The sequence below is a fragment of the Staurois parvus genome, unplaced genomic scaffold (genome assembly GCF_062004578.1).
Source record: "Staurois parvus isolate SC_StPar_1 unplaced genomic scaffold, SC_StPar_1.0 ptg000106l, whole genome shotgun sequence".
Classification (NCBI taxonomy): Eukaryota; Metazoa; Chordata; class Amphibia; order Anura; family Ranidae; genus Staurois; species Staurois parvus.
The window spans coordinates 1,605,069-1,631,389 of record NW_028317902.1 but is presented as its reverse complement, the minus strand read 5'-3'; the positions used below and the strand labels follow the sequence as shown (position 1 = coordinate 1,631,389).

Here is a 26,321-nt window from a genome sequence, read left to right as displayed (position 1 = left end):
CTGCAGGGGAAAAAAATTCCTTCCTGATCCCACAAGGGGCAATCGGATATTCCCTGGATCAACCTTACCTATAAATGTTAGTGACCAGGGGCAGGCTGACCATTTGAGCACTCTGGCACTGCCCGAGGGCCTGGGGTCAGTAGGGGGCCCCATGAAATGCCCCTGGTACCTTTTTTATAGGCTTTTTTGAGTGTGGGCAAGGACACAGGGTCCCCATGATCCCCTATTGCCTGGGGGCCCCATGAGTTGTCAGTCCACCCCTGTTAGTGACCTGTTATATTCTGTGTCTCCAACAAAGAATCCAGGCCTTTTTTAAAGCAATCCACTGAGCTGGCCAGAACCAACTCTTGAGGGAGTCTATTCCACATTTTCACAGCTCTTACTGTTAAGAAACCTTTTTGTGTTTGGAGATTAAATTTCTTTTCCTCCAGACGTAAAGAGTGCCCCCGTGTCCTCAGTGTAGAGTTATTCACCCTGAGGACATCACAGAGTTCACCATATGAACCACTGATGTATATATACATGTTGATCATATCCCCCCCATAATCTCCCCTTCTCAAGAGAGAATACATTCAGTTCCTCTAATCTTTCCTTATAGCTGAGCTCCTCCATGCCTCTTATCAGTTTGGTTGCCCTTCTCTGTACCAGTTCCCCAATTTTCTTTTTGTGAATTGGTGCCCAAAACTGAACTGCATTGTCATGTACCTGATGGGAGACTGAAATGACAAGGTCAGCCTCACTTGTGTCACTAGCCCTGACCCCACTGGAGTTGGAACAGGGGGAGTCTAGGGACCAGGGGGACAAAAGCGCCAGTAGATGTTGTTTGCAGCTCTTGCAGATGATGACCTTGGAAGACTGATGATCCTCTGATTCAGGCACAGTAGTAACATGCAGAGCTGGTTTTGTAGATTGCCAGGTGTGCACCAGAGCAAGGCAGGTAGCCAGGGAAAGAAACAGGAGCAGTGTCATAGGAATAGCCAGGGTCATCATCGGGCAGACAGCACAGTACAGAATCAGAAGCAAAGCCAAGGTCAGGAGCAGAGCCGAAGTCAGGAACCAGTATCAATCAGGAGAGCAATCAGAGTCAGGTCAGGAACAAGCCGGGTCAGCAACAAAGGAATCACACAGGAACAAGCAGGACACGGGGGAGCTGAAGACCAGTCAGCACCTATCATGGGCAGAGGCACTCTTTAAATAGCCCGTCTGGCACCAATCTTCGCCGTGCACGTGCGCGATCGCGCATTTCCGCGCGCATGCGCACAACCGACCACTCTTCTCCGGTAGTTTCTATGCGCATTTCTATTCATGATTCGTCTCAATGGAAATCCCTTACATGTATATTCCTGATGAGGTCTTACTAATGATCTGTACAGGGGTAAAAGTATATATCTCTCTCTGGGGTCTATACCTCTTTTAATACAAGAGAGAATTTTGCTCGCTTTAGAAACCGCATCTTGGCATTGCATGCCATTATTAAGCTTGTGATCTACCAGAACTCCCAGATCCTTCTCCACCATTGATTCCCCCAGTTGTACCCCCCCTAGTATGTATGATGCATGTATATTCTTAGCCCCCCAAGTGCATAACCTTACATTTATCACTGAGGGCCTGTGACAGCCCACTAGTTGTATTAACCCCCACCGCACTGGAAGATTACAGTGGCCATAGTTGGGGGGGGGGGGGGGTCAGGATGGAAGAAGATTTTAGCTAACAGCAGAGGAAACACCACAAGGGACATATTCTACTGACTATATATATTATGTGCCTTGTGCTAATTTTGGTTGCACCTTAAGTGCATGTAGACTATGTAATGGGTAAATGTAACAGGTTTATTACCTCTCACAGTTGTCACAGTAAGTAGTCCTCCTGACAATACCTGCACTGTATGTACGTATATATATATATATATATATATATATATATATATATATATATATATATATATAAAAATACACACACACACTTTTATGACATGCATTCAAGAAATAGAGTATCTGTTATTTTTGTTTGACATACTGTACATGCATAAAATAGAATATCTTCTATTTTAAGGTGGCACTAATTTGAATCCAGACGTATTATAAAAGAAAGTAACCTTCAAAGAGAAATAAAGCGAGTGAATCTTCTAAATATAGCTACATTTATTCTCCATAAATGCACTGCACTGTTCCGGAAGCTGCTATATTTTCTCTCACTGCCTTTATATAAGATCAAAAGTCTCCATAATATATCTATTGGAGGAAAGCAATTAGACTGTGCTGCTTCCACTGACTCCTTACACATGTGTGGCTCACATGCCATCCGCTTATTAGGGCAAAGTACACAGATAGGGTTGAGCCACACAGAGTTTGAGTTTTTAAAGGTTAAATTCTCTGGAGCTACGTGAACATTAGAATGAACACTTCTAGTATCTCCCTGCCATGAATAGGTCTTTAATGAAGTGGAACTTGTCTCTTATTGCTTAATTTTACATATTGTTAAAAAATGAAGTGATGGCTGCTGGCTAGTCAAATTAATCTAATCAATTTGTAAAGCAACCTTTCAGTTATACTATATTATGTAGTCTTTTATAGTGTGTTTCCACATTTGTAGTCAAATTTTAGAACGCTTCACTATTTGTTTGCTATGTGTTCCCATTGCCACAGCATACTTTTTTTTCTAACATGTCTTACCTTTTAAAGGTTTCTCAGGAGAGGATGTCATGGCTGACTTAAGCATTTCTGAACAATGTCGTTGTGTCCCAAAGACATGTTGAGTTTCCTCTCATTAAGAAATAATGCAAGAAGAATTCTAAACCTTTAACTCTTTGATAGGACAGACAGCATTGAAATCTAGTTTACAACTGATAATGAAGAACTGCAAGCACAGTAAAGACAGGCGCAATTATGGCACACCCAGTTGCCCAGCCCCCTCAAAAACAAAAATAACTAGGAGAATTTTACAGTGCTGGAGTTTCCAGAAATTATAAAAAAAAAGTAAGCTGCATTTTTTTTCTTTTTCAGGTTCTGCTATATGGTTCAGAATGTGTAACAAATATAAAATAGTTGTTATCCCAATTTAGCTGCAAAAGTGGAAATACACTTTAAAGGGTTATAACGTATGAGCTGGTTCAGGACAATTTGTTTTTATACAAACATTGTATTTTTTTAAAGGACTCATTTATAATTTAAGGTTTATGGATTTTTGGTATTATCGCAATGTATGGTGTGCACAAGTTTCACTATTATATGCATAAGACACTGAGGTATATAGAGCACTCCACCTCTGTCTTAACTGCATTCCCCTACGGGCCTGATTTACCGCCAGAATATCAAGAAATTGCAGTACATCCAGGTATAAGGAACACAAACTATGCTGTGCTCATTGTCTGAGAAAGCCACCTCTGGGCCTAAGAACTGATATATAGGGAAGAAAAACACTAACTGTGCAGATTTTGAGGGTCTCAGCAATGGACCTGGGTGGCAGGAAAACAACTAAGGTAAGTGCCTAAGGGTTTCTCCTATACACGCTTAGATTTCCTTTACACCTGTTCCTCAATACAGGTTCACTTTATCTGTCTTAAAACTGTAATAATTGTCTAAAACAATAATGCTTACCTTGAACACCAAAGTTTGTCCGGACAAGTGATGTCCTGAGATGTTGAGTATCAGTTTAGGCTAGCATAAGTTACGCTTTCATGCCTTAACTTCATAGTTCTGTCACTGCAACGTACACACATAGGTCTGTTCATGTGAAAAATCCATAAATGGCATCCTGTCTTGAAGAATTATGTAGGCCAACATTACATTACTCTTATTCTGAAAATGCTAGCTGCCTTAACAAGTCTCTAAAGAAGAGTAACAGATGTATTTAAGGTTTATTTTCATTAACCGCAATCCTCTATCTAAAAACTTGCTTGGTGGTATAATTAGATCAACAGCAAAACCATTGCTATTTTTAAGGCATCCAATAAGAAGCAATGCCAATTTTTTACATGTAGTTTCGTACTAAACAACCGATGTGTTTCCCACTGCTAAATTCTTCCTTGAAATGAAACCTTTCGATGAATTATTCTGTTTGGACTAAAATTACCTCCAGCCTACACAGACCTGATGTTATCTAACTGTTTCTACAAAACATGTTGGCATCCAATATGCTAGATTTGTATAAAATAAGGTTTGAAGAAGCATAGTTAAATATTGTATTATTTTGTTTTTGGATAAATAAGGCCTAGCAGTATGGTATCACAGAAAACATAATCTATATTTCACAACTAAACCTAAAACTTAAGTGTTCTCATTGCCACTGAATGTAAAGTGTACTGTTCAGCTGTGGCCACCATTCTCCTGCTGCTCTTTTTTGAAGCAGGGTCACCAAAGTGGTCAGTATGGACCTCCAAAGGTCGATGGGACTATTCAAGAGGTCAATAAAATAGCTATGGGACAAAAGGGGTTAATAACACTGTTCAACAAATTTTTATTTTTTGCCAGTTTTGGAAACAAAAGGATCCATTTCTTAATGAATTTCACATTCTGAGTTCAAATATAACAATGAAATTTGTCAATTGGCTCTAGTTTTTCTGTAAACGGAAAGTTTTCTACTATAGGCGTAATGACTACATAATGCACAATAATTATATAGATAGATGTCTTTCCACAAATATAAAGCAAGTGATATTGACTACATAACAAAGCCTAAATGGCATAATAAATTGCATAGGATTACCAAGAACAATTATAGCCATAAGCTAAGTTGAAACCTTTGTAATTCTTAGGATTCTCACTAGTTTTGTCTTCAGTTTGTGTCGGTTTTGCTTCTCTTGGCTTTTCTCTTGTATTCGAGGAAAGGGCTATCTCTTACAACTGTCCAGCAATAGTCAGCAAGCATTGATGGGCTCCATTTACCTTGATATCTTCTTTCCATAGCTGCAATGTCTTGATGGAAGCGCTCTCCGTGTTCATCACTCACTGCTCCACAGTTTGGTGGGAAAAAATCCAGATGCGAATGTAGAAAATGAATTTTTAGAGACATGTTGCAACCCAGATTTCTGTAAGTCTGGATGAGTTTTTCTACTACTTTCTTGTAGTCTGGTGTTTTATTGTTTTCCAAGAAAATTTGATGTCACTGATACAAATGCTGTCCAGGCAGCCTTTTCCTTTCCACGCAACAGAGAAAGAAACTCATCATCATGAATAAGTTTACGAATCTGTGGCCCAACAAAGACTATCTTGCAGCCAAAATACAAGTTGTAGGCTTTCTTAATCATTCCTGTTATCCTCCTTTTTTGTGAGATAAAAGTTATTTCACCGCAGATATAGCAGAAATTATCTGCTTTATTCACACAAGTTCGAGGCATTACTGAGTAGCCTATATAAGCATAAAACGAAATGTAAAGACGCTGTCGAACTACAATCAGCTACAGATACTGCAGCTTTTATGCAGTGAAGTGATGCAATTAAAGGCTAATATTGCATCATCTCAGTATACATGCAATTTTCTATTGGTCACCAGTATCAATTGCGCAATATGCAGCTGAAGTTGCATCATAATTTTGAATGGCTTACGTCATTAGATGGGTGAATATATCATGGAAACTAGAGCCAATCAACATTTTTTAGGGTCATTTTCGGTTTCAGCACCCCAAAATTATGTAAGATTAGCTAATTTTATGCCCAAAACTTTTTACCTGTTGAACAGTGTAATTGTATAGATGGTCAAAAAATGGTCAATAAATGATTGAATGTTAACTGGGGTCAATTCATCTTTTGAGATGTCTGTAGAGCTCCAAGCCAGTCAATACCTGAAGGTGAGGTAACTAGGTAGATAGCATTGGATGGATCAGCTGCCAATGAGAGTGCCCTCGAGTGAGACAACTCAGCTGACCTGCCACCTTCATCCCATACTGAGCATACTTCCCTACTTCAAACTCTGTTGTAGAGCCAGTAAGTACAGCCAGAGTGATAGAATTGGTGCCAAAGAACTGATTGCTGTGCATTTACTAAATATTTATTACTGTACCAACCATATTGGCAGCTGCTGATACAAAGAAGAAATGAAAGTATTCACAAGAATATTGTTATAATTCTGTATGCACAATGTCCAGCTTAAAGGGCCTGTGAACTTCCCCTACTTGCTCCCTCTTGGTCTTTTAATGATACCATTGAAAGTGTTTTGTTTTAATATCTGTTCAATATTAAAATAACACCTGCTGAACCTGCCAGAACTCATGATAGCTGATGATTTCCTGTGCTCTCTAAATGTGCTGTATTCTTATCAGTTACATTGTTCCCAGCTATTTCTGAGGACTATAGAACACTTTACCTATGGTATGGATGAGAGAGCGGGAGAGTTCTATTATTCTTTCCTCTGGTGACAATGCTGCTTCTACATCACAGGAGTGAGCTCTTCAAACCATGTCACATGCACTTTCTGTCCCCTCTTGCAGTAGCTCAGTGTTTGAGAACTTGCTTTGATGATGGTGGATGTAAACAATACCAGCTGGATGTGTCTTAGCAATGTCTTAGCAACCAGGCAGAATGGAATGATGCATTCTCTGAAAGTTTTATAGTCAGGCTTCCGGAGGTACTGTATGTAAATGATCTACACCTATAGCAAGGGCATTATTCAACTTTGGTCAAAGCTGCACAGTTTGGTTTTATCTACAGACACCCCTTATCTGCACGGGCAGGTCGTTTGGAAAAGGTGAACTATGGCTTTAAGGCACAGGCTGCTGAAAAGAAAAGTACAGAAGATTTTCTTTACTGAGCTACCCCCTTTTTTTTTCCTTTCTTTTAAGTAAAGGGACCCTGTGAAAACCAAACCACTAAACTAAGCCCTAACATACTCCTGTTCTGCTTCACCCACCCCATCTTGCACTGGAAGTCTGAGTCAATAGGAGGAAGTCCTACAAATGAATCATGTAACACAAGAAGATACCGTTCTGCTAAGTGGGACAGGACCTTCTGTTCTGTACATTTTGAGAAGTGTAAATTTGTATAATCATGATATTGCAAAAGTTTTTCTTTGAACTGCTTTGCTAACAACTACCGGTTTTTCACTTGCCTCGTCCTTTTCTTCTCCAGATCCTTAATGGCAGTGACATTGATTGGTTTCCTGCAGTTGGATAATGAGAGATGGATCCGTAGGTTGGGAAGTCACACCTACAGGATTAATAATGCTGTAAAGCTCAAGGCTGTTTAGAAAAGAATAGTAAATGTTCTATTGTAAAACAGTTTGTGCAGGAAGAGAGCCTTCATGACTCACTTTTCATCTAGTGCTTTTTTTTGTGTTTGTATTATGAAATTACACATTTTTGAATGCTCAGAGCTGAAAAAGAATGCCTGGTTCATTTATACACAAATTATAGTTTATTCTTAATTTTAAGAGCTTGATTACTTTTAGCCCATAAGTAGCATGTCTATGAAATGCTCCTTGTCTGCTAAAACAAACCTAGTATGAAGTTGTAAGGATGAAGATGCAGATACATTTTTTTAGTTGACCATGCTTGAGCAACCTTCCTTTTGGCGGTATTCATGCTGGTTGTGGTGATTGTCTGCTCATTAGATGTCTTGAGTGCTGTGGATTTAAAACAAAGGGTTATTATACAGTGGCACAATGATAGTTCCATTTATAGCAATGCATACATTATTAATATAACATTTATTATAAACCACAAGTCCCTCTCTTGAGATGCATAGTGCTGTCATCTTCTTGTAAATAAAGGTAGTCTGGAGGAAGGGTTCCTCTGGTGGTGCACAGCATGTGACCTAAAAGAGAAGTATGGGAATAAAAAAAAATAAATCATACTCGGCTAGATAGCTGCAACCCCGATCCCAGCTGCATCTGCCCCCCTCTGGCTCTGCACTAAGATTAAACAGATCGCTCAGCTCTTCTTTGCTAAGAGTGGAGGGAGCTGGTGACTGTCAGTCACTGGCTCTGTGCTCTGCACCTCCAGTGCTCACTGGAGCACCAGGCTGTGGAGGGGGCAGGAGGAGTTGGCTGAGCCAGATGTCAGTCCAGGCTTCTGGATGGATCCTGACCATAAGGATGGGATCTTTGCAGCGATGGGTCACAGGAGTGCAGAAGAAACTGCACTCTTGTGATCCATAGGAGGAGTATAGCCAAAATAGCTTTGGCTTTAGTTCTCCTTTAAACTGGTCTTCTCCTTTTCCCATAGAGGCAAAAGTAAAAAGGTTCAAACCAAGTGCCCAACACCCCAGCAACATATACTCACCTTTCCCTGTTTCCTTGCAGCTTGTTGAAAAACCCAGTACCTCTATGTACTGGTGAGCAAGTGACTCTGTCCCTTTCTACAGTTTGACAATACTGGTACCTGGTGATTAGCACATGGGACAGGGAAGGATCAGCATTATTAGGGATTAGCAAACCTAACCAGGTTCGATTCATGAACACACTGACCATGTAGGTGCTGTGTGCCCAGTATCTATTCCTTTAGAATATTGGATCTTGTGACTCAGGTGACCAAGGGCAAAGGCAATGCACTGCATTATAGGTTGTTTGTTATTTCTGACAGCAAGCCTGCTAAGTGCTCAGCCAATTTGTAAACTTAGCAAACCCCAGGGATTTACCGTAAATCAAGGATAATAGCAAAGAATCTCACTCTTAGTTGACACCTTAGGATAGGATAGTCATAACCAATGTAGTCCAAGCTGATGAAGAAAACTCACAAAAAAATCTAAAGAAAGAAACAAAAAAAAAAAAAAACAAGTGTCACTGTAAAAAAAAATAAACAATCTACCTTAAAAGTTATTTTAATTCAGAAACTTTCCTTCACATCTGTAGAGTGATTGGTCATTCCAACAAATCTGGTGCCGGAGCCCATCATGAAGGCAATATACCTGTGCTACAGGGTTGCTTGCTTGAGTATTTTCAGGCTTGGCTGGCCTCAATTCTGGCTTGGCTGTCTGCTGTGTCCCAACTGGCTGGGTTGAGTTCTGGCCAATGTAAGTACTATGTAGCGCAGTGTCCAGGGGTCATTAGTATGTAAGGCAGTGTACAGTGGTCAGTAGAATGTTTTGCAATATACAGAGGTCAGTAGGATATAGAGCAGTGTACAGGGGTCATTAGTGTGTAGGGAACTGTACAAGGGTCTTAGTATGTAGGGAAGTATACAGGGGTTATTATTATGCAGGACAGTGTACAGAGGTCAGTAGCTCACTGCAGAGGGGTTTGTAGTTTCTATGGCCAAGTACAGGGATCATACGTATATAGGGCAAGCACAGGGGTGAGTAGTTTGTAGAGCAGTGTACAGAGGCTATTAGTTTGTAGGGGTCAGAGTACAGGGGTTGGTAGTTTGTGGGGGAGATTATAGGGGTCATCAGGACAGAGTATAGCGGTATGCTGGGCAGTATACAGGGGAAAGCAGGGCAGAAGATGGGACCAGCAGGACAGTGTACAGGAGGTCAGCAGGGTGGAGAACAGAGGTCAGCAGGGCAGTGTACTAGAATCAGCAGGGCAGAGGATGGGATCAGCAGGGAAGAGGACAGGGGTCAGTAGGGCAGAGGACAGGGGTCAATTGGATAAGAGATTTCATGCCTATGCAGATCAGGGAAATGGCGGTGACACAACAATAAAACACAAACTGGCCACCCAGAATGACACGTATAGCTAGTGTCATTGACTTATCTCCGACTCACTTGTATAAGTGTGGATCCATAAACCCAAAAGGTACATACTAAGCAAAATGGTAGTGTGACAAGAACACCCCTACCTGGAAAAAGAAGGTTACTAGGTGATCCACGCGGAGTAATATGAATTCAAAAATATTCCAAACAATACTTTATTTGATCACATAGATCATAAGGAGGTTAAACATGAGCATGGTGTACATATGAAAAAAGTAAATAAAATCATGTTAAAAAGCACTAGGCGTCTTCAGTTTCGGGTCATCTTAGCAAATAGAGTACCATAAGGCAGAGTTATATAGTGGTGATATAGTTATCCTGGGTTTCCATAGGTTTTCGTCTTGTATTCAAATGAACCATGTATTCAGCAAATGTGTTCCCAATATATGTCAGGTATCTCCTGGTATGAAAAAGCTGGAACACAGAAGTACATAGTATATATATAGAGGTATGAAAACCAAAAAACCAAAACACATCCAAAATTCACCAAGCCTCCCTCTGCAGTGGTCAATGGATACTACTATTACCTTCTCAATAGTGAGATTAACAGGCCAACTTCTCAAATGTAGGGACTTCCTGGATAGCCACCCCAAGTGAAACAAGGTCCACAGTACCAAATGATTCTGAGGATATATATAGAAAAATAGTGATACATATAAAAATCATGGGCATCAGGTCACCCTGAAAACAAGACACACATAGAGTGGGTATATTACCATAAATGAAGATCAAGAAGACTTCTGTCGACTTGAAATAGGATCAGGTCCTTGATGCTTTTCCAAGATACATGTGGGGGTGGGGAGCCAGGTAGTCACAATACATGGATTCCAAACACATCAACTGTGTATATAGCATATAACAGGCCATGCAGGCCTGAGTTTTTATACCCAATAAAGGGTTTCCAAAAATTACTCAAAATGAGAAGATTATTGCCTTATATACTATGTGTATAGCATGTAACAGGCTATACAGGCCTGAGTATTTATACCCAATAAGCCTGTTACATGCTATACACATAGTATATGGAGCAATAATCTTCTCATTTTGAGTAATTTTTGGAAACCCTTTATTGGGTATAAAAACTCAGGCCTGCATGGCCTGTTATATGCTATATACACAGTTGATGTGTTTGGAATCCATGTATTGTGACTACCTGGCTCCCCACCCCCACATGTATCTTGGAAAAGCATCAAGGACCTGATCCTATTTCAAGTCGACAGAAGTCTTCTTGATCTTCATTTATGGTAATATACCCACTCTATGTGTGTCTTGTTTTCAGGGTGACCTGATGCCCATGATTTTTATATGTATCACTATTTTTCTATATATATCCTCAGAATCATTTGGTACTGTGGACCTTGTTTCACTTGGGGTGGCTATCCAGGAAGTCCCTACATTTGAGAAGTTGGCCTGTTAATCTCACTATTGAGAAGGTAATAGTAGTATCCATTGACCACTGCAGAGGGAGGCTTGGTGAATTTTGGATGTTTTTTGGTTTTCATACCTCTATATATATATATATATATACTATGTACTTCTGTGTTCCAGCTTTTTCATACCAGGAGATACCTGACATATATTGGGAACACATTTGCTGAATACATGGTTCATTTGAATACAAGACGAAAACCTATGGAAACCCAGGATAACTATATCACCACTATATAACTCTGCCTTATGGTACTCTATTTGCTAAGATGACCCGAAACTGAAGACGCCTAGTGCTTTTTAACATGATTTTATTTACTTTTTTCATATGTACACCGTGCTCATGTTTAACCTCCTTATGATCTATGTGATCAAATAAAGTATTGTTTGGAATATTTTTGAATTCATATTACTCCGCGTGGATCACCTAGTAACCTTCTTTTTCCAGGTAGGGGTGTTCTTGTCACACTACCATTTTGCTTAAAATGGCGGTGACACACTGCTGTTTGCTGTATTGGAGAGTCTAGGTAAGATGTGAGAGGAGAGCGATCAGTGCAGTATACTTAAAGCAGTAGTAAGGTCTAATTAACTAATGCAAGCTATTGGTATATTGTGCTAGTATGCATAGCACATAGCATACGTTAGGAAAGACTTACCTGTAAAATGAAGCCCTCCAGTGTCACTCTGTCACTGCTGAGACAGCTTCCATATTCACCCAGTCTTTCTTCCAGGTTCGCAGACTCCAGCCCTTTCAGTGGCTGAGCCACGGTGACGTCACTGCCACTCATGTACACAGCAGTCATGGTCTCAGTACAGAGCTCTGGACTGATGGCACATTCACTTTGTACTCAATTCAGAATGCAGTGTGCATGCGCCGGTAACGTCACCAGCTGCAAAACATGTTGAGGAGGTAAGCTTTATTATAAGCTTACCCATAGATAAAAGTGACAAAGTGGAGTCTACTACCACCTTAAGCATGTCGCTTCACTATGCAGCTCTGCAGGTACTGAAGGAGCCATTAGATGGAGGGTCGGCACGGTGGGGACACCATCTAGCCATCACCTTCTGGTTATCGGTAGGTAGATAGTGATCCAAGGGTTGCCAACCCATAGGCTAGGAAATATATATGGGAGAGTTTAGGCTTACTTTAATTGAAGAAAACAACATTCCTGACTAGATTCAGGATTCTTAACGACTACCTTGACCATATAAAAATGTTCAACAGATGGGTGTTTTGCTTCTATAACATTGAAAAAAAAAAGGCTGAATATAAAAAAAATGAATCAGAGAAATACCAACTACACCCAGAGATGTGCAACCATCACCATAAAAAGCTTAACTACTAGCACCTGATTTTAGTTAATTTCTCAACAAGTTAAAGGGAAATGTAGAAAAATAGTAAATTATGATGCTGATAGTAGGACTTGCATGCACTTGGACATGTAGTAGGACATGCACTTGCTGTTTTTTGTTCACTTTTTCTCCACTGCGTTTGCTTCTCATACTGTCTCTGTCCTCGCTGCCTAACTACGTATGTGGGTGCCTTCTGTGCCTGCTGAGACCTATGGAGTCTCACCAGAGTCTCCACTTTGTGTGTGCTCCTGCTATGAAGTACACGCTTATGTGCAGCTACTCCCAGTGCCACACACACAGCCAATGTAGGAGACAAAGAACCAAAGCCATGCCTCTCCTCTTCCTCCACAGCAGTGATCGACAGTGGCTCCCATGGTAGATCAAGAGCAGATGCACATAAGCCACAATGACCAACATTTCAAAAATGTTTCCAAGGACAACTTTTTTGCTGTGCTTCTAGCAAGCCATTGTAGAGGGAGAATGTACTTTAATTAAGGGTGGGACTCTACAAGAGGCACACCATTTATTTTAAAATATAATATATACAGGACAGCATGGGTATCAGGGTAGTAAGTAATGCAAAGTGCAAGGATCAATAGTAAGTGATGCAGAGCTCGGGGGTCAGGAATATGTAACACCGAGTACAGAGGTTCAGTAGTAACTGATATGAGTGGAGAGGTTCAGTAGTGACATAGGGTGCAGAGGTCAGTAGTAAGTAATACAGAGTGCAAAGTTTTAGTCAGGGCAACTTATAAGGCACTACAGCCAGCCCTCCTGTACTGGATGTAGGCCCCATCAGTTCAAAGGGGGGTCTAGCTCCTGTTGAACAGGAGGGCCAGCTGTACTTCCTTATTGCAGAGCAATCCTCTTTTGCCTTCCCCTGCAGTGCTGCTGGCTTCTCCTCATTCTCCCTCAGGCTGTGCTGCAGTTTGATGGGTATCTGCGCCCTCACCCCCTTGCTGTTCTGGGACCCCTGTTTGCCTCCTTCCACCTGCTGTCCAGGCATCAGGCAGAGAGGTCCGCAAAAATCTGCTTAGGGTCATCAGGCTTATCTAGAGGCAGGAGGGGATTAATTATATGCCAGGCTGGGGGTCTCCAGTAAGAAAACCCTGGGAGACTTGGCTTAGGGTTGCAGCAGAAAGACAGCAGGCAGGAGGTTGGTGAGGGGGACTCACAAGGTGATCTAGGATGGGTAGAAGGTTAATGGGTCCCAGGGTAGGGCCCCGGGAAGTCGTGCTCAGGGGCTACAGTGCACACATGAAGAAAGCTCTTATCTTTGAGCTGCACTCTCAAACTTCTATGCACTCTGCTCCCCTCCTTTTTGTGACAATGTGCTCTGCTCCTCTGCAGCTGCTAGAGTGCAGGTATTGGAATTGAGCTCTGCCTCTGAAATAAATGGCTGACTTATGTCACACCAGTGGGTGGATTTTGAGAAATAGTGTTCTGCCTCTGATCACTGTAATGAGGCAGTGGGACTCTACTGTTTAAACTTCTGCTACCAAGGTGGCATCATTTATTGCTAGGAAATAAGCTGAGCTCACTTCGCAGGACACAGCCCAGGATACTGCGGGACAGCTAATTTAAAAAGTGGACTGTCCCTGCAAATCCAGGATGTAAGAGTGTAGTTCAAAACAGGAACGCACACAAAGTGAAGACACCCTGCCCAAGACGCCATAGGTTCCGACAGGCACAGGGGCCACCCACATACCTGAAGTTGGGCAGTGCTTCTGGGGGGCAGTATGAGGAGCAAGCACAGAGATTCCAAATTACAAAAAAAAAAATCAGCATTTTATTTTACAAAACAAATCTGGTTTTAATATCACTTTAAGACTGGGTTGATAAAAGCAGATTCTGATTGAATGTTGAACATTGATGCTCGTTGTGCAGTTATATAAGAACATTGTTTATACTGTAAAGTTGGAGCCCCCAGGTAACATCAGTCATATTTTAAGTGGATGCTTCAGAATTCCAAGAATTCGCCATTAGTGGTTTTTCTTCAGACTATACAATATACCATACCAGCTAAAACAATACAAAAGAAATTTCCTTGAAACATCTTTCAGTAAGTGTGCTATAATCTGAACATCCCAGTGTATTTGTGCCCATGCCACTTTTGGAGCTATACAGTAGAAATAATACACAGAATTCTTTCACTTCAGTGAAATGTTGAAATGACACCATTCCCAGCTCCCCTTATTGAACACCTTTAGTCAGCCCACCCACCAAACACTTTATGCTGAGTCACTGCCTTTTTGAATTGTTGTTTTTTTGTCAGCATAGTGATGGTACTGTTAAACTAATTTTCAATTAAAAAATCACAAACCATGAATCTTCCTTCATGTGAAAAGAAACACACAGATAATAAGATTTATACTGTATGTGGACTCTCTAAATCCATGTAAAGTGCAATATTCAATAAGGTTTAAAGCTGAACTCCGGCCATTAAGACTTTTATCTTAAAATATTCCTTAAAACTTTAGTACTATTACAGCAACACACCTTGGTGGACAATGCTGGCTCAATTGAGACATGGGGGTTTATTTACTAAAGCTGGAGAGTCCAAAATCAGACTCCCTTCTGCATAGAAACCAATCAGCTTCCAGGTTTCATTGCCAAAGCTTCATTGAACAAGCTGAGGTTAGAAGCTGATTGGTTTCTATGCAGAAGGGAGTCTGATTTTGGACTCTCCAGCTTTATTAAATAAACCCCATGGAGTCTAAGCACTAGCTGGACTTCGTCAGAGCTCCTGATGGTGGAGATGACCAGGAACTCTAAAGACCCCTGGAGATCTTTGATGTGGGCTGGAACCAGGTTGTAGAGTAGCTGGTGACAAGACACAGCACTAACCACTTCAAGGACTGGAGCTTAAATACCCTTGAGTTCAGAGGACATGCCCAGTGTTATTTCAGGGAACCATGGAAGTCCTGGCAAGGTTTCTAGAAGTACCATAATCAGTTCTGGCAGGATATCTGAAAATACCATAGGAAGTGATGGCAGGGATTCTGCAAGAACCATTGGAATTAAGGCAACAAAAGGCCTCATGCTTTCTGGATGTTTAGTCCCTGTGCCTCAGTTTCTGGCATTTTCTTACACCAAGGCACAGGTGCACTTTCCAGCCCCACTTCCCACAGCCTGTAAAAGTCTATGAGAGGTTAAAAAATGCGGCAGCTAGACAGGGCTGGGTGCTATACCAAGTGGTACTAATAATGTGTTCCTGGGCGCATAAAACCCTGCCACTCAGTACAGCACTGTTGTATGCTCCTTTATTTACCCTTCTACTCCCTGGTATCTCTTGGTACTTTCAGTGAAGTTAAAGTGGTGTTAAACCCTAAAATGTGAATATAAATAAAATTAAATATACTAAATAAGGAAGCTCTAATAAATGGTCTCCAATGAAAGCAGTAGTAATCCGCAGGTAAGAAAAAAAAAAAAAAGAAAATCCCCTGGAAGGTAATGGCATAATGTGCTAGTATGCATTTCATACTAGCACATTATGAAGGACTTACCTTAAAACGACGCCCTCCAGCAGCGTGCTGTCACCACTGCAGAGGCTTCCACCTTCATCTGGTCTTCCTTCATCTGACTGGACGAGCCGTGATGACATCACTCCCACGCATGCGAGTCCCGGGCCATGGCACAGTACTCTGAAGGAATGGCAGGAGTATACCGTTCCTTCAGAGTGCATGCACCAACTCTAAAAAAGAGTGAATATCTCCTAAACGATGCATGTTTGGGAGATATTCATTTTACCTACAAAGTTAAAAAAAAAAAGACTTTACTCCCTCTTTAATATAAAGAAAAGCAGCGTACCCCAGCACTTACCTTAGTATTTAAATTCTTTACTGCCTTCTTAAATGAGACGGTCCAAAGATCTGTGCTGTGGGTTTTCTGTTCTCAGGTGACTTCATTGCCATACAGGGTTCTATAGAGCCACCCTTTTGTGAGTGTTCCTGGATGAGTGACTCTAATGCTGATGTTAGAATGGTGCCTGCTTCAACATGCACAGGCAGCCAGAGAGGACTAAAAAGGGTGTGCATGCATGGTGGCCCTTAGAATTATTTGACTTATGCAGGTCATAGGTCGAAAATCGGCCGATTTTTCGGCTGAAAAAAAAAATCGCCCGATTTTCTCACCGTTAGTGGGTTAATTGGTCGGCTGTTTTTCAGGATTTTGGCACATTTTTTTATCGGTGAAGTTGGAAAAAAATCGGCAGATTTTGCCGATTGGCCAATTTTCCCGGCAATGATGGACAAATCGGCCGATCTTTTTACTTTTTTTTTAAAAATCTGCGCATGAGCCGTGACCTGCAAGAAGCAGAAAAAGAAGCCTGCAAGAAGCAGAAAAAGAAGCAGAAAAATAGAAAAAGAAGAAGAAGAAAAAGAATAAGAATTCTTATATTTGACATGAAAAAGTATTGCGGTTGAAACAATGTATCTATTTGTATCCGAATAAAAACATTGTATCCGAAATGGATACAAATAGATACATTGTTGCAACCACAATACTTTTTCATGTCAAATATTATAGCGGAGCTCTCTGCAGGGACAGAAGTAATTAAATTCCGGCCATAGATGGAATGAAAATCGGCCAATTTTTTTACCGTTGGTGGTAACGTCGGCCTATTGAATGACCGATTTTTCATTTTTTTTAAAAAAAAACAGCCAGTTTTCGACCCGTCTTTGGCCTGCATTAATCCTGAACTGGATTAATGCAGGCCATAGACGGGTCGAAAATCGGCCGATTTTCGCACCGTTAGTGGGTTAACCGTTTCAATACCGTGCAATTTTACACCTTCCTGCCCAGGCCATTTTTCAGGTTTCAGCGCTCTCACACTTTGAATGACAATTGCGTGGTCATACAACATTGTACCCAAACTAAAATTTTATCATTTTCTTCACACAACTAGAGCTTTCTTTTGGTGGTATTTAATCACCACTGGGGTTTTAATTTTTTGCTAAATTAACAAAAAAAGACCAAAAATTTTGAAAAAAAAACACATTTTTCTTTGTTTCTGTTATAAAAGTTTACAAATAAATAATTGTTCTTCATAAATTCATAGGCCGAGATGTATTCTGCTTCATGTCTTTGGTGAAAATAACCCAAATTAGGATGTATTTTTTAGTTTGTAGGAAAGTTATAGAGTTCACAAACTATGGTATAGATCTGAATATTGATCAATCCTGAAGTACTGACAGGCAATCTAATTTCTTGAGGTCCAAGAATGTCAGAATAGTACAGATATCCCCCAAATGACCCCTTTTTGCAGAGTAGACAGTCCGACGTACTTCATAAGAGGTATGGCGAGTTTTTTGAAGTTGTATTTTTTTGTCATACTTTTTCGGAAAATGAAAAAATTACTTTGCTATAAGCAAGCATTTACCTGAATGAAATCGATTCATTCAGCTTTTTTTTTTTTTTTTTTTTTTTTTTTTTTTGTGCTTAGCTGTGATTTGGTCACAGCTAATCACATGACATGTGCATGTGATTAGCTGTGACCATTCACAGCTAGGCACTAGTATACAATGGATGGCATCATGAATAAAGCCATCCATTGTATACAACTGTCATGTGACCTGCTGTGATTGGTCACAGCAGGTCACATGGTACCAGCAATGGGAGCCGGTACTCGGATCTGTCATCGGCCGTGTCCGAGGTGCACGGCCGGTGACAGATCACACTGCTGCGCCGCTCTGCATTAGCGCAAACTGCGCATGTGCGGGAGCACGCCAAATGGCGTGCACCCGGAGTGCAGAGACAGTTTTGAAGCCGCCAAACGGCCATTGGCCGGGCGGCTAATGGTTAATTGATCGGCCGATTTTCGGGATTTTGGCACATTTTTTTTTATCGGTGAAGTTGGAAAAAAATCGGCTGATTTTGCCAATCGGCCGATTTTCCCAGCAATGATGAGCAAATCGGCCGATCTTTTTGCCGATAAAAAATCTGCGCATGAGCCGTGACCTGCAAGAAGAAGAAAAAGAATTAAGTATTGCGGTTGCAACAATGTATCTATTTGTATCCGAATAAAAACATCTGTATCCGAAATGGATACAAATAGATACATTGTTGCAACCGCAATAGTTTTTCATGTCAAATATAATAGCGGAGCTCTCTGCAGGGACTGAGTAATTAAATGCCGGCCGTAGATGGGACAAAAATCAGGCGATTTTTTTTTTTTTTTTTTTTTTTTTTTTTTTTTTTTTTTTACCTTTGGTGGTAATGTCGGCCTATTGAAAGACCGATTTTTTTCTTTTTTAAAAAAAAAAAACCAGCTGGTTTTCGACCCATCTATGGCCTGCATTAGGGAAATTCACAAAGCAGAGAGTGCACACAGCTGCAAACATAGCAAGTAGTGATTGATCTGGACTATTCTTAACTGGTCAATAATGATCTAATTGTAAGAAACAAAGGTGCGCCTTTAGTACAAATTAAAGGGAGGGAACATTGACATAACTGGTTGGCTTTCTCTGTCACGTGACTGTAATAAATGGACTCATGGCTTCTCTTTACTTCCCAGCTGGATGCACCCACCCAGATCAGATTTACAGACTGAGCACAAACCATTCTTCATTAGCTTCACTCCAGTCCTCTTATTCAGACTCGGCTTAAGCTAGTTACTTGGGGTAATTAAGTGCTCATTCATGTGTTGTGGGGGCTGTGTTCTGGTAATTTGTGCAAGCTATTTGCTATTTATTTGAGGTTCTTTTATAGTGCTGACAATTTATGCAGCGCTTTCCATATATACAGGGGTTAGACAAAAAGTGGAAACACTACATGATTTGCAGGTGTGAAAGTGAGGACATGTTTCTGGTTGAAAATGGAAGCCATGTAACATTCTTTTGCTTCTGTGTGATGAGACACCTAGCTAACAGGTGGGAAGCCTCCTTTTTGTCATTCACTGCTTGTACTGTTAATATTGTGGAGTTGTGCCAGAGCTTATTGAGCTTCAAAGAGGGCAAATTGTTAGTGCCACTTAGCTGGTGCCTCTGACTGAAGTTGCCGATTTATTTGCCTTATCGCGAGTTTTAGTATCAAAGATTATGACGCATATACAATTTCTAGAAAACCATCGTCTGAAAATCATATGTGCACTCCCCATGGTCAGCTGACCAAGAGAGACAAAAAGAACATGGTGCAGGATTATGACACACAATAAGACAAAAAAAACAACTACTGCTAAAGTGACTGCACAGCGCTATCTCATATATAGTCATGTGAAGACTGAGATTGAACTCTGCAGTCACTGACCACACTAGGCATGAGAGCACAGCGTGGTCCATTCTCCAGCTGCTTTGCTCTCTTCCAGTGATTAGACTTGTGCTGACACACCCCTCTGCACAACCAATCACTGGGAAGTTCGTTATACTGTTGTTTCTCCTCCCCTACCTCTCTGGGCTCCTTATTCAGCTGAGAACAGAGGGTATGTGATCAGTTATACAAAAGGTATATATATATTTGTAGAGATGTGCTGGTTGCTTTAAATCTTAACCACTTCCCGACCGGCCGTTGTATATAAACGGCCGAACGGTGGCACTGCAGGGTCGGGTGGCCGTCTATAAACGGCCTCCCCGCACCCTGCTTGTGCGCGCTCCCTGGGAGCGCGCAGCACCGCGATCCGGTGCCGGCTGTGTCCTCCGGACACAGTGAAACACCAATCGTCGGACGGGACCTCTGTACGAGGTCCCGATCATGTGATCACTGATTGGCCAATCAGTGATCACATGCAAAGTAGTGGAAGAACACAGTCTGCTGAACATAATACTACACAAACATTAGATGTTGCCATGGTTTAATTGCACATAACATGTAAACATTCACAGTGCAGGGAGGAAAATGTATGTGAACCTTTGGACTTAATAACTGGTTGACCCTCCTTTGGCAGCAATAACCTCAACCAAACGTTTCCTGTAGTTGCAGATCAGACCTGCACAACGATCTGGAGTAATGCTCCCTCTGCCATGTTTTACAGTGGGGATGAGGTTTTGATGTTGGTGTGCTGTGCCTTTTTTTTTCTCCACACTTGGTGTTGTGTGTTCTTCCCAAACAACTCAATCTTGGTTTCATCTGTCCACAGTATATTTTGCCAGTAGTGCTGTAGAACATCCAGGTGCTTTTTTGCAAACTTCAAACGTGCTGCAATATTCTTTTTGGACAGCAATGGCTTCCTCCGTGGTGTCCTCCCATGTACTCCATTCTTGTTTAATGTTTTCCTTATTGTAGATGTGTCAACAAAATGTTAGGATGTGCCAGAGATTTCTGTAGGTCTTTAGCTGACACTCTGGGATTCTTCTTTACCTCATGCAGCATTCTGTGCTGTGCTCTTGCAGTCATTTTTACAGGACGACCACGCCTAGGGAGAGTACAAATGGAGAAAGTTTAGCACTGTTGCTAGACAGTCTGTCTTACCGTGGACACATGAACATCAAGGCTTTTGGAGATACTTTTGTAACCCTTTCCAGCTTCATGCAAGTCAACAATTCTTGATCGTAGGTCTTCTGAGAGCTATTTTCTGTGAGGCATGGTTCACATCAGACAGTGCTTCTTGAAACCAGTAAACTCAAAACAGGTGTGTGTTTTTTAAGGGCAGGACAGCTGTCAGCAACACATCCAATATCATCACACTGATTGGAGTCAAGGTTGGCTCACTCCTGGCTCCAATTAGCTCTGGGAGAAGTCATTAAACTAGGGCCTCACATACTTTTTCCTCCCTGCACTGTGAATGTTTACATGTTATGTGCAATTAAACCATGGCAACATCTAATGTTTGTGTAGTATTATGTTCAGCAGACTGTTCTTCTATTGTTGTGACTTAGATGACATTCAGAGCACATTTTATGCCCAATTCATGCAAAACACCACGTAATCCCAAGGGGTTCACATACTTTTTCTTGCAACTGTACATATTTTTTTAGATGTATACACCTATGTTTTGCTTTCTATTTTAAACTGAATAGGTTGACTTACAAGGTGCGGGTTCACATAAGCTTTAAGGCCCACCTGCCCTGCTGCTGAACATATGCCTATCAGGTCAGCAAGAGATTAAAGTAATTGTAAACCCTCACCCTGTAGAACAACTCATTCTGTTTACTATAGAAATTTTTTAAAGTGATCACATTCCCTCTGTTGTCCCCAGCAATGAGAGGCTCTGTGGGGGAAGGGGGGGCATGTCAGGACAAGTCTGATCATTGCAGGACAGCACACTGAGTTGCCAGCACAGCTAGAGTACTGACCACGCTGTGCTTTCTTGCTTAGTGTGGTCAGTTTTTAATAGGAAAGCAGAGGGACTGGCAGGAGTACCAGGGACATCACACAAAGGAAGCAATACAAAGAGGATACTTTTTCATACAAGTACATGGTAGAGCAGGCACATATCAAGAATCTGAAATGTTGGGTTTACATATCCTTTTAAACCTTAACAACTTCCATGTGCATTAGTTTCCTAGAATAAAATATTCCAACACTATCCTTATTAATTATAATATTGGATAACAGTTATGAGACGATCATAGGGGGGTTCCTTATAGCACAATAATTTGAAGGGCATTTTTTTTTGTAATTGGAAACAAACTTGCTAAAAGATATGTGTTTTCAAATAGACACCATGGTGTTTTGTCTTGGAAAACATATACAACTCATTCTTGCATGACATTCTATGTTTGCAGAAAATAGTATTTCATATATGTAGTTCCCGCTGCTACTTTTCACAAATCACAGCTCTGTAGTTGTCATGCAGCTGACTGCAGCTCCTTCCTCACAGCGCGGCAAAATTGTAGGGATATAAAATAAAGCTGGAATGACAGCTCTGTACAAATATTTAATACGCCTCCAGTGAGCAGAAATGGCTCGCTATACTACCGCCATCAGCATTGTAGGTGGTCCAGAGGCTTCTCATTCAGGAACCTATAGAATATGTAAACCCAATTTCATATTCCTGATATGTGCCTGCTCTACCATGTACTTGTATGAAAAAGTATCCTGTTCTCTTTGTATTGCTTCCTTTGTGTGAAATCCCTGGTGTTCTTGCCAGTCCTTCTGCTTTTTTATTAAAAACTGACCACAGTAGGCAGGGGAGCACAACGTTGTCAGTTCTCTAGCTGTGCTGGGATCAGCCTGATCTCATCCAATGGTCATACTTGTCCTGACACCCCCCCCCCCCCCCGCTGCACTTCACTGGGAGGTTCAGTGTTCTGCTGTTTCTCCTCCCCCAGTTTTTATACAGCTGAAAACAAACAGTTTGTGATCACTTATAAAATAGGGGAAAAAGTGTTTATAATATTTTTTTAAATATATCTATACACAAATGTTTTGCCTTTCATTTCTATTTGAAAGTACATAAAACAAATGGGGAAGGCGCAAACACCTAGTGCATTACCACACCTTTTATTGGAAAAGTATAAAACCGCTAAAAATGGGCACTCACAAAGTACAGCAAATAAGTCATGTAAACCAGAAGATGCGGTGTGGTGTAGGATACAAGTGCTCCAACAACACCCCACTAAACAGGCAAGCTGACGTGTTTCGGGGACGCACCCCCTTCCTTAGAGCTATGCTACTTTTTTTTTGTGTTCATCTATTTTTAATGTAATGGGTTATTTTACAAGATGAAGGTTTACATATACTTTAACTGAGAACTGTTTAGATTTTGTTAGTCGTTTATCACTTCTTAAATCTACACTCCAGGCAGATATTACAAAAAAAACAAACAAACCAAACAAAATAGAATCTAGTGTTATATATATATAAAAAAAACTGATACTCCTTGGAACCTACTTGTTGTCGTCATCTGCTAAAATTCCCCTGCATAGCAGCACAGAGAAATGGAGGGTCATCAATTGTACAGTGCTGTATATGAACATTTGGACAGAAAGCTAGAGCAAAGTGGTATCATTATCTGTGTTCTGCTGCTCTTTCACTGTCCAATCACAGACTGAGATAGGAGCAGGCTGTATATTTGCTTCAATGTACTTGGATGCAATAACTAGTAGGGGTGCCCTGATCATAACACTGGCTGAACAAAGCTTCTTTGGCAAGTAAAAAAGTTAATGCCTACTCCAGGCAAATAGTATAATCAACCCCAAATCATTTACTGCTATTCAAAAACACTGTAAATAAATCAGAGATTACACTTAAGGGTCTATTTATCTAGTGGCCATAATTTGGTATTTTCCTCAGATTCCGCCATGAGGAAACCCTGTTATGGCCACTAGATGAAGCTGACTATCATAGAAAATATTATGGGGATTATTTGCGATGGCTAAGCAAATTCTGAGACAGTTTATCTAAGGACGCATTTGTAAAGTTTTGTATAAGGCAGGGAAATGTTACATCCTCTACAAGTTTTTATTGCTGTATGGGTGTGTAGATGTAGAGCATCTGTCCACTTCAGGAGCATTAAAAAGAAGACCTTTCCCAATTACAGCAGTTGACATCAAGGTGCACAAGCCACTTGCTACACAGGTCAATGGCATGCCATAATTAATCAGTTCATGACACTGGATGTGCAACACAAGCCCACAAAAAAATCATTGAAATAAGCAGGACATATATATTACACCCAGTACTTCTATCCCTTGCTGCTCCCCCCCCCCCAACACTTGTAGGCAATTCCTGCATCTCAAAATGAAAGCTGAAGTTGCTATATAAATATAGCATGATCCACCTTACTTTTGTCTTTACCGTTTCAGTCATCTGCAGATCAAAGAAGATGAGCTTTGCTCTATGATGTCAGTCAAGATTAATTCACACAGGCAGAAGCCCTTGGCCACTCTGAAAAGCTATCCACAATGAACACATTATTATTATTATTATACAGTATTTATAGAGCGCCAATAGTTCGCTCAGCGCTGTACGTTACAAAGGGGGACAGAACCTGTGACAGAACAATAACAATACAATACAAAACATGAGGGGATTGAGGGCCCTGCTCTTTCGAGCTTACAATCTAGGAGGGAGGGGATGGTGGCACAGGAGGAGATAGCTGTGGGGGATGGAGTGGTAGGAAGAGTGGAGGAGGTCGACAAGTTAGCAGGGGGTGGGGTAGGCTTCCCTGAAGAGATGGGTTTTCAGGGTGCGCCTAAAGGAGAGGAGAGTAGGTGATAATCTGATGGGTTGGGGCAGGGAGTTCCAGAGGATGGGTGACACCCTGGAGAAGTCCTGGAGGTGGGCATGGGAGGAGGAGACCAGGGAACTAGAGAGAAGTTGGTCTTGTAAGGAGCGGAGTGTGCATGCTGGGTGGTACTTGGATATTAGGTCAGTGATGTAGTTCGGGGCAGTGTGGTGGACGGCTTTGTACGTCAGTGTTAGGATTTTGAATTTGATCCGTTGCGCAATCGGAAGCCAGAGGGGGGTGGCGGAGATGGAGCGGTTGGAAAGGTGAATGAGTCTGACAGCTGTATTCAGGATCGACTGAAGCGGGGATAGCCAGCGGCGAGGCAGGCCAGTGAGGAGGGAGTTGCAGTAGTTGAGTCGTGATATGATGAGGGAGTGAATGAGCTGTTTAGTGGTTTCTGGAGTTAGGAACGTGCGTATTTTGGCGATGTTGCGGAGGTGGAGTCTGCATGAGTTTGTTAAAGATTGGACTTGGGGCTGGAAGGATAGGTTGGAGTCCAGAATGACACCAAGTACTCTGGCCTGCGGGGCGGGTTTGATGGTGGCGTTGTTGGATGTGATGGAGAGGTCAATGGGGGGTGGTGTCTGGGCTGGGGGGAAGACAAGAAACTCGGTTTTGTAGAGGTTCAGTTTAAGGAAGTGGAGCGACATCCAGTCAGATATGTAGGTGGGTGATTTGGGCGGAGACCGATGGGGTGAGGTGGGGGGTTGAGAGATAGATTTGTGTGTCGTCGGCACATAGGTGGTAGTTGAAGCCGTGAGAGTGTATGAGTTGGCCAAGGGAGGAGGTGTAGATGGAGAAGAGAAGGGGCCCGAGGACGGAGCCTTGAGGGACCCCAACAGAGAGGGGGAGTGAGAGGGAGGTGGTAGCATTATAGGTAACGCTGAAAGAGCGTTGTGACAGGTAGGATGAGAGCCAAGAGAGAGCAGAATCTCTGAGGCCGAGGGAGTGTAGTTTTTTGAGGAGGAGGGGGTGGTCAACTGTGTTGAAGGCCACAGAGAAACATGCAGTACTGTTTTCCAGTGCAGCAGGTTGTGATGCAAACCATCGCATTATGCTACTCTGTGAATAGAACTCACTTGTGACATTTCCAAAAAGTTCTAACCAGAGGCGGACTAACCATTTGGAAACTCGGCACTGCCCAAGGGCCCGGGGTCAGTAGGGGGCCCCAAGAGATGCCCCTAGTACCTTTTTCATGGGCTTTTTTGAGTTTGGGCAAGGACACAGGGGCCCCATGATCCCCTATTTCCCAGGGGCACCATGCGATGTGCTGGGACTGTCTCTTTCCATTGCACATTAGCAACCATGCAATCTGTGCAGCTGCTGGTGCGAATGAGCCTTTTTTTTGCTGCCAGAGCCATTTTTGTGTGTTTTTTGCACAAGTTTAAAAAAACTCACATTAACCCTAAAGATTGCATAAAACCCAAAACATTATATCTTTTCTGAAAGACACCCTAGAGAAAGAAATAGTTGTACTTCCAATTTTATTTATTTTACACAATATTGACGCAAAGGTGTAGGAAATGCATAATTTCAGTAAAAACACACTAAAGTTAATTTTAGGGAACATATATGTCATAAACTACTCAATTTTTGGTAAAATATAAAACATGAGGTTGTGCCAAGTAAGTAGATACTCAACATGTCAACCTTAAAATTGCATGCATAAAATGGCAACAAATTTCATTATCCTATATACAGTTGTGTCCAAAATTATTCAACCCCCACTGAAATTGAGTGTTTTGGCCAGTTTGACATTGCTTTTGATCATTCAGTCATCTTGCTTACATTTACATTAAAGAGGCACTTGT

General features: G+C 41.5%; 1 protein-coding gene and 1 long non-coding RNA gene across 7 annotated transcripts in view; both read left to right on the top strand.

Moving 5' to 3' along the window:
- CACNA1E (calcium voltage-gated channel subunit alpha1 E) overlaps window positions 1-26,321 on the top strand; it is a 1,021,369-nt gene that overhangs the window by 68,218 nt on the left and 926,830 nt on the right. The gene's annotated exons all lie outside the window — the stretch shown is intronic.
- Window positions 10,637-11,446, top strand: LOC149467516 (uncharacterized). The gene is made up of 2 exons (XR_016311912.1): window positions 10,637-11,056; window positions 11,172-11,446. It is a non-coding gene; the product is annotated as an uncharacterized LOC149467516 (long non-coding RNA).